This window comes from Macrobrachium rosenbergii, chromosome 55, assembly GCF_040412425.1.
Source record: "Macrobrachium rosenbergii isolate ZJJX-2024 chromosome 55, ASM4041242v1, whole genome shotgun sequence".
NCBI classification, from domain to species: Eukaryota; Metazoa; Arthropoda; class Malacostraca; order Decapoda; family Palaemonidae; genus Macrobrachium; species Macrobrachium rosenbergii.
Window position 1 is genome coordinate 11360870 of NC_089795.1, and position 16964 is coordinate 11377833.

The window sequence follows — 16964 nt, forward strand, 5'->3', positions numbered from 1 at the left end:
AAATGATAGGAAGAGGCTAAAAGGGGAAGGAGATATAAAAATGATTGTGCTGTGAAGTAGAAATGTAACTAAGAACTTAGAAGACCATTACTTACTCTACTGCCCAGCATCTAATGAGATTAGAAAGATGCAGTTTGGTGCAGCCATATTCAGGAAAATCAAGAGGAACTGATGGCTAATATCCTTCTATTAGCAGATACGCGAAGAAAGGAAATGAAAATGGGAAGACGCGAAGAAAGGAAATGAAAATAGGAAGATGCGAAGAAAGGAAACGAAAATAGGAAGATGTGAAGAAAGGAAATGAAAATAGGAAGATGCCAAGAAAGGAAATGAAAATAGGAAGACGCAAAGAGAGGAAACGAAAATAGGAAGACGCGAAGAAAGGAAACGAAAATAGGAAGACGCGAAGAAAGGAAATGAAAATAGGAAGATGCGAAGAAAGGAAATGAAAATAGGAAAGGATTTATAAAAGATTTGTGGTATCAAAGAGACAAGAAACTTAAGACAAACACAAACAAAGGAGGAATGGAATGAGCAAAGGGAGGGGGGAGCCGTTACAAAGGCATATCCCGCCTAATACTACTACTAATACTACTGACTGTATAAACTGTAACAAAAATTCTAATATTCTATCATTCTGGTCTTAATACAGTGAGTTTGCTTAGGTTATAGACTGTGTATAGACTATATATAGACTGTAAATATCCTGTATAGACTGTAATTGACTACAGACTGCACAGAAGGGCTACTAAAGCCTGACCTTTTAGGGTCGACCTCTGCATCGGTCACTTACAGCCACAGACTGTAGGTGACTTTGGGCCGTGTATAGACTGCAGACTGACGACAGACTGTCCAGACAGGTCCTGAGCTTGTGAGGAGCCTGGTTACAGGGTACTCCTAAGTAACAGCTCCGCACGGACTCTGCGGAGCGGCTCGGACACTAAGCAAGTCATTAGTTCCTCATTGGGAGGGTGGGTGCCGTTCTCGGCTAGCACTCTGCTGGACCCGCGTTCGATTCTCCGGCCGGCCAATAAAGAATTTGAGGAATTTATTTATTTCTGGTTATAGAAATTAGTTTCTCATTATAATGGGGTTCGGATTCCAGCTGGTTCCTCGTTGGAGGGGTGGGTGCCGTTCTCGGCTAGCACTCTGCTGGACCCGCGTTCGATTCTCCGGCCGGCCAACGAAGAATTAGAGAAATTTATTTTTTCTGGTTATAGAAATTAATATCTCGTTATAACGCGGTTCGGATTCCACAATAAGCTGTGGGTCCCGTTGCCAGGTAGCCAAATTAACGAAAGTCATTAGTTCCTCGTTGCACGGGTCGGTACCGTTCTCAGCTAGCACTCTGCTGGACCCGCGTTCGATTCTCCGACCGGTCAACGAAGAATTGGAGAAATGTAATTTTTTCTGGCGACAGAAATTCATTTCTCTTCATTTCTCGTCGTAATGCGGTTCGGATTCCACAATAATCCATGGGTCCCGTTGCTAGGTAACCCACTTAACGAAAGTCATTAGGAAGCCACAGGGCCGAGGCCCGTTCAAGATGCACGCTTGTTATGATGATGTTTGTATGATACGACGTTAATACGATGTTAACACGTGAATAGAGAGTACAGTATAATGCAGGCTAGGCTACCTTATATGTACAGATGGTACCGATTGCCCTAGTGTAGGCTAGGCTACCATGTATAGGTGGTACTGATTGCCCTAGAGTAGGCTAGGCTATATTTGAGATACGATTTTTTCAACAAACGGAGGGTTTTCTGGAACCTACCCCCATCATAAGTAGGGCAATACCCATATTCCTAAGGTAATAATCCATGCGGAGCTGTTCCACAGCTTTACCTTACTATTAATAACGTTGTTTTTGTCGTTGTTGTTATAATAATGACGGGTATCGGAACCTAGTAAGACATTTTAGTTGTGGGGTATTATGGGTGTGGGCGACATAGGCTAGGCCTCAGTTCCTCGTTGGACGAGTCGGTTGAGTTCTCGGCTAGCACTCTGCTAGGCCCGAGCTCGAGCCTCCGGCCAGCCAACGAAGAACTAGAGGAATTTATTTCTGGTGATAGATATTCATTTCTCAGTATAACGCGGTTCCGATTCCACAACAAGCTGTGGGCCCCGTTGCTAGGTAACCAATTGGTTCTTGGCCACGTAAAATAAGTCTAATGTGATCGCACATTAGCCAAGGAGGGGTATTGTGGTTATAGCCTTACCCTAAATATCAATCCTGACTCATCCTAGGTAATGTTTCTTACCCTAGAGTTGAGATTTGTGAGTGGCAACTCACCCCCCCCCCCGCCTTTGAAGTTATAAGAATGGAACCTTATAATGGCTTCCAATTCATTATATTGGTATTTTATTGCCTTGTCTATTAATTTATGTTGGTATTTTATTGCCTTGTCTATTAATTTATGTTGGTATTTTATTGCCTTGTCTGTTAATTTATGTTGGTATTTTATTGCCTTGTCTATTAATTTATGTTGGTATTTAATTTATGTTGGTATTTTATTGCCTTGTCTATTAATTTATGTTGGTATTTTATTGCCTTGTCTGTTAATTTATGTTGGTATTTTATTGTCTTGTCTATTAATTTATGTTGGTATTCTATTGCCTTGTCTATTAATTTATGTTGCTATTTTATTGCCTTGTCTGTTAATTTATGTTGCTATTTTATTGCTTTGTCTATTAATTTATGTTGCTATTTTATTGCCTTGTCTATTAATTTATGTTGCTATTTTATTGCCTTGTCTATTAATTTATGTTGGTATTTTATTGCCTTGTCTATTGATTTAGTCAAGTTTTTCAACAGACTGTTAGCGAAAAGTCAGGTAGCCTAACAGCCCCGGCTATGTGGGTTAGAAATGAGTGTGGCTTCCAGTTTCATTGTGTTGGTATTTTAATGCCTTGTCTTAATTTGGTCGAATTTTTAAAACAGACTGAAAGTGAACAGTCCTAATAGCCTAGGTCACGTGGGTTAGAAACGAGTACGGTTGAGGGAAACAACGCCGCAGGGTTTCGGATGGGGAAATAGGTGCCCTGGGACCTCTCAATGGTTGGAAATATTAAAATGAAAGTAAGCCAAAATGCAAGTAAATTTCTATTGGCATGTGCTCTAAGCTTATACCAAGAAAAGGTTATAAATGTAAAGGTACGGTTTACCAATATAGTTGGTAGTTTGCGAACGACGGGAGCAGGCTCTAATATTACCTCCGAGCAGAAGCTTAGCCCACGTTTCCAATGTTTAGTGTTACTTGCAGGGTTCAGGGGTGGCAGAGCCATCCTGGCCAATCGGGTTAGAAGGTCTGGTAGGTCAGGACACAGCATTCTAGGAAAGGTTAGGTTTGTTTTAGTCGGCAAAACCTGTCTCTCTTTCTCAAATGGAACCTAGGCTAGACAATATGGAAATGAATGTATAGATTGCAGTGCAGGTGAGATAATTTGAGAAACTGACCGAGGCAATGAGGAATTTGCCGTCTCTCTTTGTTTTTACGTTCGTCCCCGAGAAGCTGGTACTAAACATGGTACGTTCATCAGGGAGGAATGTAAAAATACAGACAAAAGACAATGAACTTCTCATTACGTAGGTCAATTTCTCAAATTATCTCGCCTCTACTCTTGTGTACACCCTTTCCTATATTGTATAGCCTCAAAATTATATTAATAAATGGTATCATCATTTTGCTGCTCCTTTATATTTACATTTGTTCCTACATGAATACAAACCTTCGGTCTTTAAATATGGATATACTTGCAGCGCGAGCTGGGAAAATGGCCGTTTAACTTCAGACAAGGTGGTTAACTATCGACGGTAGGGTGGGAGCCCTGCCCACCCGTCATTACGCATTCATTGTACTTTTGGCCATCGTCGGGCGTAGGCGTCTCCTTTCTGCCTGACTGGACCTCTTGACTCAACTTTCTTTTTGTTTATGAAATACTTGTGTATACTTGTGTTTACATGAGAATAGTTGTGTTGCTATTTTGATTGCGCAAGCCCACAACTTATCTAACCTGGAGAGGAAACCTTTGAATTTTGGGCTTTGCCCTGATAATGAACCTAAACCGGTTTCTCACCTCATTATTGTACTCCTATAACCTCGTTATGGTGACCTCTATGACTTCATTATGGCGAATCTTATGAGTATGCTTGTTTGTTTGCTATAGCCTCGTTAGGGTTAACGATCATTCTTTGTGTGCATCATGCAAGAAGCATGGTTGCAGTTTTTGGTCCGTGTTGTGTATGTCACGTCTGGACTTCTGAAGGGTGAGTGAAGTTTGACCGAGAGGGGGGGAGGGAGAGAAGTAGTTGTTCCTACACAAAATAAAAACCGTCAGTCTTTACATAAGGAATATGCTCAGCACAGCTGGAAACGACTGTTTAACTTTTAAACAAGGTTGTTCGGTAGTTAACTTCAGAGGGCCGAGTGGGAGTCCTGCCCACCTGGCCGGTAAGCATTCACTTTGCTTTCGGCCATCACGCTGTGCGGTGCTCCTGTGTTTCCCTCTGTCCTGCCTGCTGTTTCGCTTTGTTTCAGTCTACTTTACGTGTGGGATTTTTGCCCGATTTGTTTTTGATAAACCTTTTATGCTTTTTCTGCGTGTTTGTGTATTGCTACTGTTAAGCAAACCCACGAACCTGTTAAGCCTAAGGAGCGTAAGGCTATAGTACATTCACATCAGCCGGGCATTTGGTGCCTAGCGCCGTCCCTTACGACGCTCCTGATTGGCTCGTGGTCAACCAATCACAGCACTGGAAAATGGCCGGCCTGCAGTCTCTCTCACAGCTCCAGACAGTGAACATCTCCGCTCTGACACGTGACGAACGTGTCTTTCAAAAGCTATAACTTTCATTAAACCTCAGTTTTACCCAAAGAATAATAGTGTTTCCCAATTTCATCACTAAACGTGTCAAGCCAATGGTCGAAGGATTATGATGATGTATGAATTATTTACTTCAATAAACTTAATGGTTAAGATATTTGATAGTGAAATAAACAAGAAATTTTTAAAGGTAAAATATATTCTTTCATTCCTTACATGGCATCGCAGTGCATTCATCATTTATCATCTCGTGTCTCACAAAATTTCGTAGCTTAAATGTCACGGGTGGCAATGCTCCCTAAAAAGTATGGGTAGGGCTATCAATCAATATGAAAATAACAAGCAAGCGATTAAGAATATTAAAATGTGCGGGATGCACGCAGAATATAGCATATATCCCGGGCAGCCAGCCAGCTCCTTACACATTCCTTAGGCCTGCTTCTGGAGGAATCTCTTGCTTTCATTTGTTGGTACTTGGGGCCACACTTGAATGACGCTTGTATGTCAGATCTTGCATTCAAGTTCAATAAACGAGCCTAGGATTATGTAATGACTCGTCCATGGCCGTCTGCAATCACCTACACTTCTAATATTGTGAGCCTCCTCGCTCCCCTACAAAAAAAGTTCCAAACACATGCAGCTGGTCGTACCGTGTAGAGAAGTTACCTCTTTATTCGGACGGCCATAGACGAGTCGTTACATAATCCTAGGCTCGTTTATTGAACTTGAACGCAAGATCTGACATATAAGCGTCATTCACGTATGGCCCCAAATAACAACAAGCGAAAGCAAGAGATTCCTTTAGAAGTAGGCCTAAGGAATGTGTAAAGAGCTGGCTGGCTGCCCGGGATATATGCTATATTCTGCGTGCATCCCCGCACATTTTAATATTCTTAATCGCTTGCTTGTTATTTTCATATCGATTGATAGCCCTACCCATACGTTTTAGGTGGCACTGCCACCCATGACATTTAAGCTACGAAATTTTATGAGACACGAGAGGATAAATGATGAATGCACTGCGATGCCATGTAAGGAATGAAAGAATACATTTTATCTTTAAAAATTTCTTGTTTATTTCACTATCAAATATCTTACCATTAAGTTTATTGAAGTAAATAATTCATATATCATTATAATCCTTCAACCATTGGCTTGACACGTTTAGTGATGAAATTGGGAAACACTATTATTCTTTGGTAAACTGAGGTTTAATGAAAGTTATAACTTTTGAAAGACATGTTCCTCAGGTCTCGGAGCGGAGATCTTTACTCTCGGAGCTTTGAGAGAGACTGCACACTGCCCATTTTCAGCGCTGTGATTGGCTGACCACTAGCCAATCAGGAGCGTTGTAAGGGTCAGCGCTAGGCACCAAATGCACGGCTGATGTGAATGTACTATAGTACCCATGCACAAATGCCCTGGTACTGCCTCTAGAACCTGTAGTCATTACTGCTCCTATCTCGATGTTGACCCTCATGTCCTCTGCACCAGTTGCAGGGGCATGACTGCAATCCTGAATCTATTGGTGACGAGTTTTCACTGGTCACTAGTGCAATGGGTTTGTGAAGTACTCACAGAAGAGGAAGTGCAAGAAGAAGGCTCCCAAGGTGTCGTCTGGCAGTAACACGCCCCCAACTACACCGCTGGTTGCTGATCCTTCTAGTTCCTTCCTTCCTCCTGCGGTACTTCCACGCTTTGCCGTCACTCCTACGGGAGCAATCTCCCCTTCGTTGTCTTCGCTTGCTTCATCAGGCAGGAGTCAGCATTGGGGAGCTGGTGATCAGGACGACCCCTGCTTGGTGGTCTCTGCTCGCTCAGGAGTGGTGAAATCTTCTTCAGGGCAAGAAGAGACTGCCAACCCTAACCTGACTTCCCTTTCAGCTGTGGATGAGACAGAGGATCTCTGGGAGACTTGGCTCTCTCTGGGTTTCTCAGGCATTCACTTGGTGCAAGGCCTGCTCATTCCTATGGTGCCCACAATGACACTGTGCTGTGACAGTTACAACATCAACTGTCACAATGTCTTCTCTGGCCAAGATCTCGACTAGTGTCACTCCTCACGCCCCTCCGTTGATGACCCCAGCTGATTGTTGACAGGACATCCCCGCATGCTCCTGCTGAAGAAGGTTATGAAGAAGAGGAGCCATAAGGTTTCATTGTCTTCATCTTCATCGTCTTCCTCATCATCCTCTGCGGCCTCCTCCCCTTCTCCTGTTGATGATGCAGGTGCACGAGCAGGTGGCAGCACACTAGGTGGAGCTGTAAGCCAGATACATTCCAGGTAAGAGGAATACAGTGGTAGACAAGCTCAGTTGCCAGGGTCAAGTGATAGGGACGGAATGGTCCCTTCACACAGACATCATGAAAAAGCTCTTCGACATTTGGGGTCTTTCTTCCATCCACCTGTTTGCCACCTGGCACAACAGGAAGCTGCAAGTGTTCTGTTCCATCATCCCAGACCCATGGGCCATAGTAAAGTACACCTTCCAACACCCATGGGACAACCTGGACATTGATGCCTTCCCTCCATTTTGTCTGATTCACCAGGTGACCAACAGGGTAATGATCACCCCAAATCTCAGAATGACCCTGGTGGTTCCCAAATGGGCACATGCCATATGGTATCCTGACCTGCTAGCTCTACTTTCCAAGGCACCGAGAGAGCTTCCCCCCTGGCACAATCTTCTGTCTCAACCAAACGTAGAACGGTACCACCAGTCAGTGGAGTCCCTTTCACTTCACAGCTGGAGATTATCAAGCATCACTTGCAAGCGAGAGGATTTTCTTGCCGCACAGCGACAGAGATGTCTGGATACCTGCGACAGTCCTCTGCAGCTGCGTTCCAGGGGAAATGGGCCGTCTTCTGAGGTTGGTGTCAAAGACGGGGTCTCTCTATGGTCAGAGCTACTATTCAGCAGGTAGCAGACTTCCTCCTCTTTCTTCGCCAAGAGAAGCTGCTCTCCTTATCAGCTGTTAAGGGCTATAGGCCACCCTGGGCCTAGCCCTATGCCTGAATGGTGCAGATATCTCCTCCTCGCTGGAAATTTCTCTGCTGATGAGGAGCTTTGAAAGGTCTTGCCCTCCCAGGGAACTCAGGCCCCCGAGTGGGACGCGACTCGTTTTGAGGAGTCTGACTCGTGCACCGTATGAGCCTCTACAAGAGTCATCAGACAGTATCTGACACTCAACTGTCTTCTTGCTTACCCAGGCATCAGCAAAGAGAGTAGGCGAACATCAAGGTCTTTCCTTCAGTGTGAAACACTCAAGGAGATGCGGATCACTTATGCTCGATTTCATCCCAGACTTGTACTGAAGACTCAGAATCTGTTGTTCCCTGAAGCCCGATTCGAGTCCTTCACGACCCCTTCTCTAGAGGACTTTGTTGCTAATGATCCAGACGAGATGCTACTCTGTCCTATTAGAGTGCTGTGGTACTACCTAAAGAAGACTCGACATCTCAGGCCTGAGTGTTGACAACTCTTTGTTGGTACTGGCTCAACCAAGAAAGAGGTGTCCAAGAACACAATCTCTTTCTGGTTTCATGAGGTAATCAAATGGATGTACTCTTCTTCAAGCGAGGAGAACCCTAGTATGTTTTGGGCGAGGGTCCACAAAGTTGGGGGGACATTTCTCCGTCCCTCACATTCAGGAAGAATCTGTCGGTTTCTCAGGTACTGAAGGTGGGGGTGTGGTTGTGCCAGGCCATCTTCACCTCCTACATTCAGGACTTTGCCCACAAGTCCTTGGACACGTTTTCCTTGGGTCCTATGGTGGCAGCTCAGCAGGTTGTGTAGCTTATCCAGCACCTCTAAGAGAACAGGTAGCATCTTGCCTAAGGCGTTCAGTTGTGAAAGAGAGAGTATGTGTGTGAGTGGCTGGACCCCCTTTCTTTCTCCTTCTTGAACCTTCCCCTTCCTGTAGGCAGAGGGAACGTCTTCAGGCCATAACATGCTGAAACTGGCATCGATGTAGGTGAGTTTTTACATCGAGTACCCATTCTTTTCTCTATAGTTTGAGTTATGTAAAAGCAATCCCGACCCTCCTTTATCAAACCCGTTGCTTATACGCTGCTTTATTGTCTCTGATATTCAAGGATTCCTCCTGGCCCCTTTTCGAATAATGTTGCTTTTACACCCATGCACTCGAAAAGACCCAGAAGTCTGGCAGCTGATCACGTAGTTCCCATGCTCTGTTCAGCATGTCAGAGGCAAGGGTCTCTGTCTTGATCTACATGACCAGGAAGACGACCCAGCTGAGGCAAACTACCAGTCAGTTCAGAAGCTCACTCAGACTCCTCACACCAAGAAGTAAGTCTTCCTTGTGTAAAGACCGGTGGTTTGTATTTTGTGTAGGAACAAATGATAAATTTTAAAGTAATCTGTATTTTTCCTAACTATACAAACCTGAGGTCTTTACGGTTATATGCCCACCTCATGCCACCCCCATTCTGAGACCTGGGCTGAAAGGCAAAGTGAATGCTTACCGGTCGGATGGGCGGGACTCCCACCCGGCGCTTGGTAGCTAACTACCTAACCACCTTGTTTCAAAGTTAAATGGCTGTTTCCAGCTTCGGTGAGCATATTCCTTACGTAAAGACCTCAGGTTTGTATGTTTATGAAAAATACAAATTACTTCAAAACTTGTAATTTTTCTCTGGTGTCATCGAGTTTCCATTCTCTGCCAATGGCGCGGAGAATTCTCTCCGATTTCTTCTTGCCTGTGGCAAACTTCCACCTGATGTTGCTACTCCTAGGGAGTGGGTTTTTTCTTCGATGTCTCCTGCTGCTTCGTCAGTAGAGAGCCAATGCAGGGGAATGGTTGACTGTTTTGACTATTTTTCTGTAGTCTCCGTTTGCTTCGGGGCGAAGAGAGATTGCATCTCTTAACCCACCTTATTTTTACAGATGTTTAGCCTGAGGGACATGCCAAGGTTAAGGGATCTCTCACTAGTAGTACCTACAGTATTGCATCTGTCTATGGGCACGGAAGCAGCTGCTGCATGGGGTCCCACGTACCCCGTGGTATGAAAGCTACCGTGGTATGGAAGCTACCGTTGTATGGGGTTCCATGGATCCCCGTGACACGGTTACTGGTATCAGGGAGTCACCCTGCCGGACCAGTAAGGCTACCAAGTCTATGGACTCGGTCCCAACCCAGAGAGAGTGAGAGGAAGTCCAGAGCATGCAGGCACTCACTCCCCTGCTCATTCCCGCACGGGAATTGTGTAAGGGTCCCCGGAACATTGCTGAAACGGCAGTAGAAGTCGAAGAAGAGCAATTGATAATTATCATTGTCATCTTTGTCTTCATCTTCATCGTGTGCTGTCACTCCTTCCCTTTCTTCTTCCAAAGCTTCCCATACCCAGATGGAGCAGAGGAGGAAGAAGGTTGTTTCTCCCTACCGTAAGAAGGCCCGTAGGGCCTCTTGCAGTCAGCCTTCTTCCACGGGAAAAGCTAAGGGATCCCTTGGTTGCTGTCCCAATCTGCCTACAGGTACAGGAACTGTGCACAAGGTTCCAAGGACCCGGTGTCACAAGAGCAACAGGTGCAGGGGGTTCCACGGCCCCCGTCTCACTGATTTCAGTCCCAGAAATTTACCTTCCCGGGGCGGTAAGATCCTTCTACCATTGCACGGGGGTCCACAGACCCCCATGTCACGGAAGATACAGGTGCACAGGGTTCCATAGACCCTATGTCACCAATATCAGTCCTGGGAAGGCACCTTCCCGGGCTGGTAAAGGTCCTTCTACCACTGCACGGGGTTCCATGGACCCCTGTGACATGGGTATTGGTTCCAGGAAGTCATCTTCCCATACCAGTAAAGGCCCTTCTACAGGTGCACGGGGTTCCATGGACCGCCATGTCATTGGCACTGGTCCCGAGAATTCACTTTCCTGGGCTGGTAAGGACCTGTCTTACTGCCGCACAGAGTTCCACAGACCCCTGTGTTGTGGGAGTAACAGGTGCACGGGGTTCCACAGACCTCATGTCACCGGTACCAGTCCCGAGAATTCACCTTCCCGGACTAGTAAGGGTCCTATTGCTGCATGGGGTTCCAAGAACCCCAGTGACACTGGTAGCAGTAGTGGGAATCACCCTCCAGGATAGTAAGTGCCCTTCTACCGCTGCACAAGTTCCACAGACCTGTGACATCGGGACCGGTCCTGGAAATTTTTTTTCTGTGCCGCTAACATTGGAAGTCGAAGAAGAGAATTGAGAATCGTTATCGTCTTCACCTGCATCTTCGTGTGCTGTCATCTCCTTCCCTACTTCTTCCAAAGCTAACAAGTGGAGAAAGAAGAGGGGCTGCCTCTCCCAGCTGTAGAAGTCCCATAGGGCTTCCGACAGCCAGCCTTCTCCCACGGAGAAGACTACAGGATCTCTTGATAACAGTACTATTAGTTCTGCTGTTCTTGATTCGTCCAACTGGCATGGGAGCAACCACCAACTGTCATTCCACGGACCCCCAGTGCAGTGGTACCGGCCTGGGAAGACTCCCCAGTCTTGTGTGGTCCCTGGTCTATGGCCCAGGGCCCCAGCGAGAGAGAGAGAGAGCGCGTTCAGAGAACAATCCCAGAATGGGGACGCTGGCCTATCGGTCTGTCCACCTAGGGAAGGCAAGAGGAGATAGCCTACCCAATCTTCTTTTATTGTAGAGGCCTTGGCTCCTAAGAAACTGTAGAACGTCTTCAGGTCAGCCCTGTCCACGCTTGCGTGAATGCGATCGTCCCCCCAAGATGGCCCCTGTCCATGTTCACGTGAACGTGATCACTCTCCCTGAAACATACGGCCATCATCACCACCAGCTGACAATCGCCCATGACCTTACTCATCCGCCAGGGCTTTGGGCTCCGGCAGGTACAGTAAGGGTTTGTATGCTCGAGTGGTAGAGAGATCACCAAGGGACTCTAGCGAGAGGTCGGAGATCATCTATTAGATATGACAGTTTAACAATTTTGAGGAAGAGACCATAGCTTTCACTGTCGACCGTTCTTCAACCATCAAAGCTTTCTGGGGACCCCAAAAGAAACCCAAAGTCTTGATGGGCTTGCCATGGTTGTGACTTGCCAAAGAGGCCTTGGGTCAGGTGAATTCTCTTGCATATGAACAGGATAAGGTGCAAGACACCTCCTCAGCCTCTCACTCGCAATTAAGAAGACTTCTTTATTTTGGAGAGTCCTTTGCCGACCAAACAGGTTGATCCAGACCTTGTTTGCTTGTTTTCAGGTCCATCTCTGGACCGCCTCCGTGCAGAGGGAGTTTCCCTGTTGCAGCAAGAGGCAGCAGCAATGAAATCAACTGCAATGGCAGCATTCCAGATGGTCTCCTGGATAGATCTTTGGTTTCTTGCAGTGGCCAAGATAGCTTCGTCCTCTTCGGGTTCTTGTAATTTCGAGGAGGGAGCCACATTCAGGAGACTGATGTTGTCTGGAGGTACAGCCTCTTCTACCTAGCCCACCAGACAGCTAACCTATGGGTGAACCTGTGCTCAAGAGGAGAGATGCTGTCTTGACTCACGTCACCGTGTTTGTAATTTTTGAACACAAAAGCCATAATACTTTTTGTGCTCATGGTCACCCATTAACGTTAGTCCTGTTCTGTTTGTTCTGTGAGCTGAAGACACTTGCATGCTCTCTTTAATCTGTATATAACACACTTTTTTTGGGCTTGACTGGAGGATGAGGTAAAAGGCCATGGGGATGATGTCGAGGAACATTTTCCCTTTTGTCAGTTCCCCTTCACTCCCGCCCTGTAGGGAGAAGTGCCCTCAGTGCACCTCACGCAATGCACTATAGGCATTTCTTAAGGTTCTTTGCAGCACCCCTTTAGCCCCTAGCTGTAACCCCTTTCAATCCTTGTACTGCACCTCTGTTCATATTTTCTTTCTTTACTCACCTCTCTCCTAACAATTATTTCATAGTACAACTACGAGGTTTCCCTCTTGTTATGCCTTCCTAACCTTTCTGTTTCTCTCGGTTCCTCTTTCAGTGCCGAATGACCTCATAGGTCCTAGCTCTTGGCCTTTGGCCTAGATTTTATATTCCATTCCCCCTAATCCTGCTTCTGCCGTGCCAACAAGTCTCAGAGTGGTGACGAGACTAAGGTCTGGTCAGGTATGAGTGGGATGACATTAATTTAGTGAGTACTTCAGGAATGCAGGTTTCGTGACAGCAAGATTCTGTCAGAATGGAGAGTCTTGTGAGACACAAGACAGAATGAGTGAAGTAATTCCATTGAAATGCTGGTACACAGACACTTATGTTTGGACAACTGTTTGTCTGGAAGACTTGGGAATCAGAGTGTCTTTGGAAATCCTGACTGCAATATGGGCTCAGTATGATTGATGAGTTTGTTATGAACAACAAATTAAAAGCTTCAGTTTTATGTAAAGTGTTCTAATAATCTTTTACCTTCTCATATTTCAGAGTTTCTGCCCTCACACAAGTTGTTATTTTGTGGCATCAAGGTTTTGGAAATGAATGGGGCCCAGCAATGAATTCAAGTGCAAGTTCCTGCGAGGTGTTCAGTAAGTTCCTAAAATAGGAAATATAAAATTCTGTATATCAGATTTGTGCATCGGTGAAGGGAGAAATTGGAGGAAATAAGATAAGATAATAAATAAATAAGTGATAGAAACAGTGAATAACAATAGAAGAAAGTTAAAAAAGTTGGTGTTTTCATAAACAAACAAACAACGTCAAAGGACCAAAGGCTAAAATGAGCACCTTGGAATATCCTCTGAAAAGCAAAACTGAGGATCCAGGAGTAATGTCTCTCATCAAGCGTGAAAATATAAGTTTAGCGGGCAGTGATGCCCCAGCCATCTGTACCTCTCTATCTTTGAGTCCATTGACGGAAATCAAGACGGAAGTGAAGACGGACGTTGAGGTGTGTTATGAGTCTGATGGCAGTGTGAAACATGGCTCTGAGGATTTCATGTTGGGGATCAGAGACGAAGACGATTTGCCAGCAGTCAGGAAGGAAGTCGATAAAGAGAAGCCCTTCATGTGCTGGGAATGTGGGAAAGAGTCTTCCGCAAAGACCCGCCTGGAACAGCATTTCCGGAGCCATACCGGGAAGAGGCCTGATGCCTGTGGCGAGTGTGGAAAGGCATCCTCCCAGAAGTCCGGCTTCAGAAAACACATCAAGACCCAAAATGAAGAGAGGCCATACACTTGTGATGACTGCGGGAAGTCATTCTCTGGGAAGTCATATCTCAAGAGACACACGAGGAATCACACAGGGGAGAGGCCCTTCGTGTGCGATGACTGCGGAAAGTCGTTCTCCCAGAAATCAAATCTCAAGGACCACATGGCAATCCACACGGGGAAGAGGCCCTTCGTGTGCGATGACTGTGGGAAGTCGTTCTCCCATAAATCATATCTCGAGCGCCACGTGGCAATCCACACGGGGTGAGGCTCTTCGTGTGTAATGACTGTGGGAAGTCGTTCTCCCAGAAATCATATCTCAAGCACCACGTGGCAATCCACACTGGGGAGGGGCTCTTCATGTGCAATGACTGTGGGAAGTCCTTCTCCCAGAAATTAAGTCTCAAGTACCACATGGTGATCCACACAGGGGAGAGGCCCTTTGTGTGCAAGGACTGTGGGAAGTCGTTCTCCCAGAAATCGAATCTCAAGACCCACATGGTGACCCACACTGGGAAGAGGCCCTTCGCGTGCAAGGACTGTGGGAAGTCGTTCTCCCTGAAACAAAGTCTCAAGGGTCATGTGGCGATCCACACAGGGGAGAGGGCCTTCACCTGCAAGGACTGTGGGAAGTCATTCTCCCAGAAATCGAACCTCAAGACTCACATGATGATCCACACGGGAGAGGCCCTTCGTGTGCAACGAATGTGGGAAGTCGTTCTCCCAGAAATCGTTTCTCAAGACCCACATGGTAATCCACACAGGGGAGAAGCCCTTCATGTGCAATGACTGTGGGAAGTCGTTCTCGCAGAAAATGCATCTCGAGCGCCACATGGTGACCCACAGGGGGCAGAGGCCCTTTGCTTGCAGTTACTGTGGGAAGACTTTCTCCCGTAATTCAAGCCTCAAGGATCACATGAGGATCCATCTTGGGGAGAAGCCATTCGCATGCGAGGAGTGTGGGAAAACGTTTACTTGGCGGAAGAGCCTGAAACGACATTTCTTGACTCACACGGGTGAGTAGCCCTTCGGAGGCACTGACTGTGGGAATTTGTTCTTATAGAGGTCATATCTGAAGGTCCACATTACTTACATTACTGACAATGCTACCCACAGTTTTAGTGAAAACATTCAGAAATTTGCTTGAAAAATACTTATTCAGAGTAACGTGTACCTTCTGATATTTAATTCTAATTTGCTCCTTGTTCTTTACGTAGGATTTTTAATATTTAATTGTAATAGTTAATTCTAATATTTAATTATTATTTCAGCTGTTAAGCGGAGTGTTCTTACCGGGCAGCAAGGGAAGCCTTCAGGCAAAGAAGTCCTGTAGGAACTTCATGAGTCTGAGGATCTACACGTACAAGGAATACATCAGCCTTGTCATGGAGAGCAGACAGGTGTTTTAGGTTATGTAGAAAGGGACTTTTACCAGTAAAATTACAGTATTTTTCAGTTAAAGTTGCAGGGTTTTTTTTACATAGAAAGGTACCTTTTTCTGCTAAAACTGCAGTTTTTTTTTTATTAGAAAGAGACTCTCAGTTAAAACTGCACGCTTTTTTTTTTTTATTAAAAAGGGACTTCGTTAAAATAGCAGTTTTTTAAGAAGGAAGGACTTTTTTTCAGTTAAAATTGGAGGGTTTTCAGTTTTCTGCAAAAGAAAACTATTGTCCTGGCTTTGCCTGTCTATCTGGATGTTTTTTGTTCGCCCTCAGATCTTAAAAACTGCTGAGGCTAGAGGGCTGAAAATCTGTATGTTGAGCATCCACCCTCCAATCATCAAACATCCAAATTGCAGCCCTCTGGCCTCAGTAGTTTCTATTTTATTTGGGGTTAAAGTTAGCCATAGTCACGCTTCTGGCAACGATAGAGAACAGGCCACCACCGGGCCATGTTCAAAAGTTTCATGGGCCACAGCTCATACAGCATTATGCCAAGTTCACCCAAAGATAGATCTGTTTTCGGTGGCATTGATTATATGGTGTAAAGAAAACTCCATTGTGCCGAAGAAACTTCGGTGCATTTTTTACTTGTTTATGTAGTGAGTGACTTTTTTCTGTAAAAATTACAGGTTTTTTTTTTTATGTAGGAAGGGACTTTTATCATTTAAAATTGCAGCTTTTTTTTTATGTAGGAAGGACCTTTTTTCAGTTAAAATTGCACTTTTTTATGTAGAAAGTAACTTTTTTGTTAAAACTGCAGATTTTCTTATATGTAGGAAGGCACCTTTTTCAGTTAAAATTGCAGTTTTTTTTTTAAGTAGGGAGGGACATTTTTCAATTAAAATTGCAATTTTATATACTGTAAGTAACATACCAAGTAATTACATAGCTATTGTTTCCACTATGAACGGCAGCTTCGATTAAAAATTTTGTGGGTAGCACTTCGATAGTTTGTGTAGGTGGTCAGCCCGCCCCACTCGTGGGAATACTGTCTAAGGAACAACTTAGCAGACAGTCCTCATTCATTTCCTGCAGTTCGCAGTGTCAACACCAGGTCTTGCGGCAGCTTTTTCATTATTTTTCCGTTTATATTACTGGATTCCGGTAGAGGATACATAAATCAACCATTGGAATGCATATACAGTATTGTAGCCTTCAAGCTGAAATCTTTTAGGATGAGTTTTTCTTATTTTGTTTTTTACATTGATTCAGTCATTTAAAGCCACCGGTAAACGTCGCCATTTGCATTTAGTTTTGCCTTAGAAGTAATTCTCGGATGTTGCGACACTCCATTATAAACAGTAAATTGTTGTATGTTAAGCCTTTTCATGAGGCCATAACTTTTACAATTAAGATTTGTTTTCCGAACATTAGGCCCCTGGGGAGCCACCGATAATAATTTCTAAATAAGTAACTTACCTAATTACATAGCTGAGTCCCACATTGACAGGAGGTGGGATGCATGGACATACTCTACTCCAAAACAGTAATGTTAACGAATTTGAGAACAGAAAAAATTTCTAGGCATTGATACAATGCTTGTT

At 44.9% G+C, this 16964-nt stretch overlaps 1 pseudogene; it reads left to right on the forward strand.

Annotated features, from left to right (window-relative positions):
* The first annotated feature begins 585 nt into the window (after positions 1-585).
* Positions 586-16964, forward strand: part of LOC136835908 (oocyte zinc finger protein XlCOF6-like) — a 30642-nt pseudogene continuing 14263 nt past the window's right edge.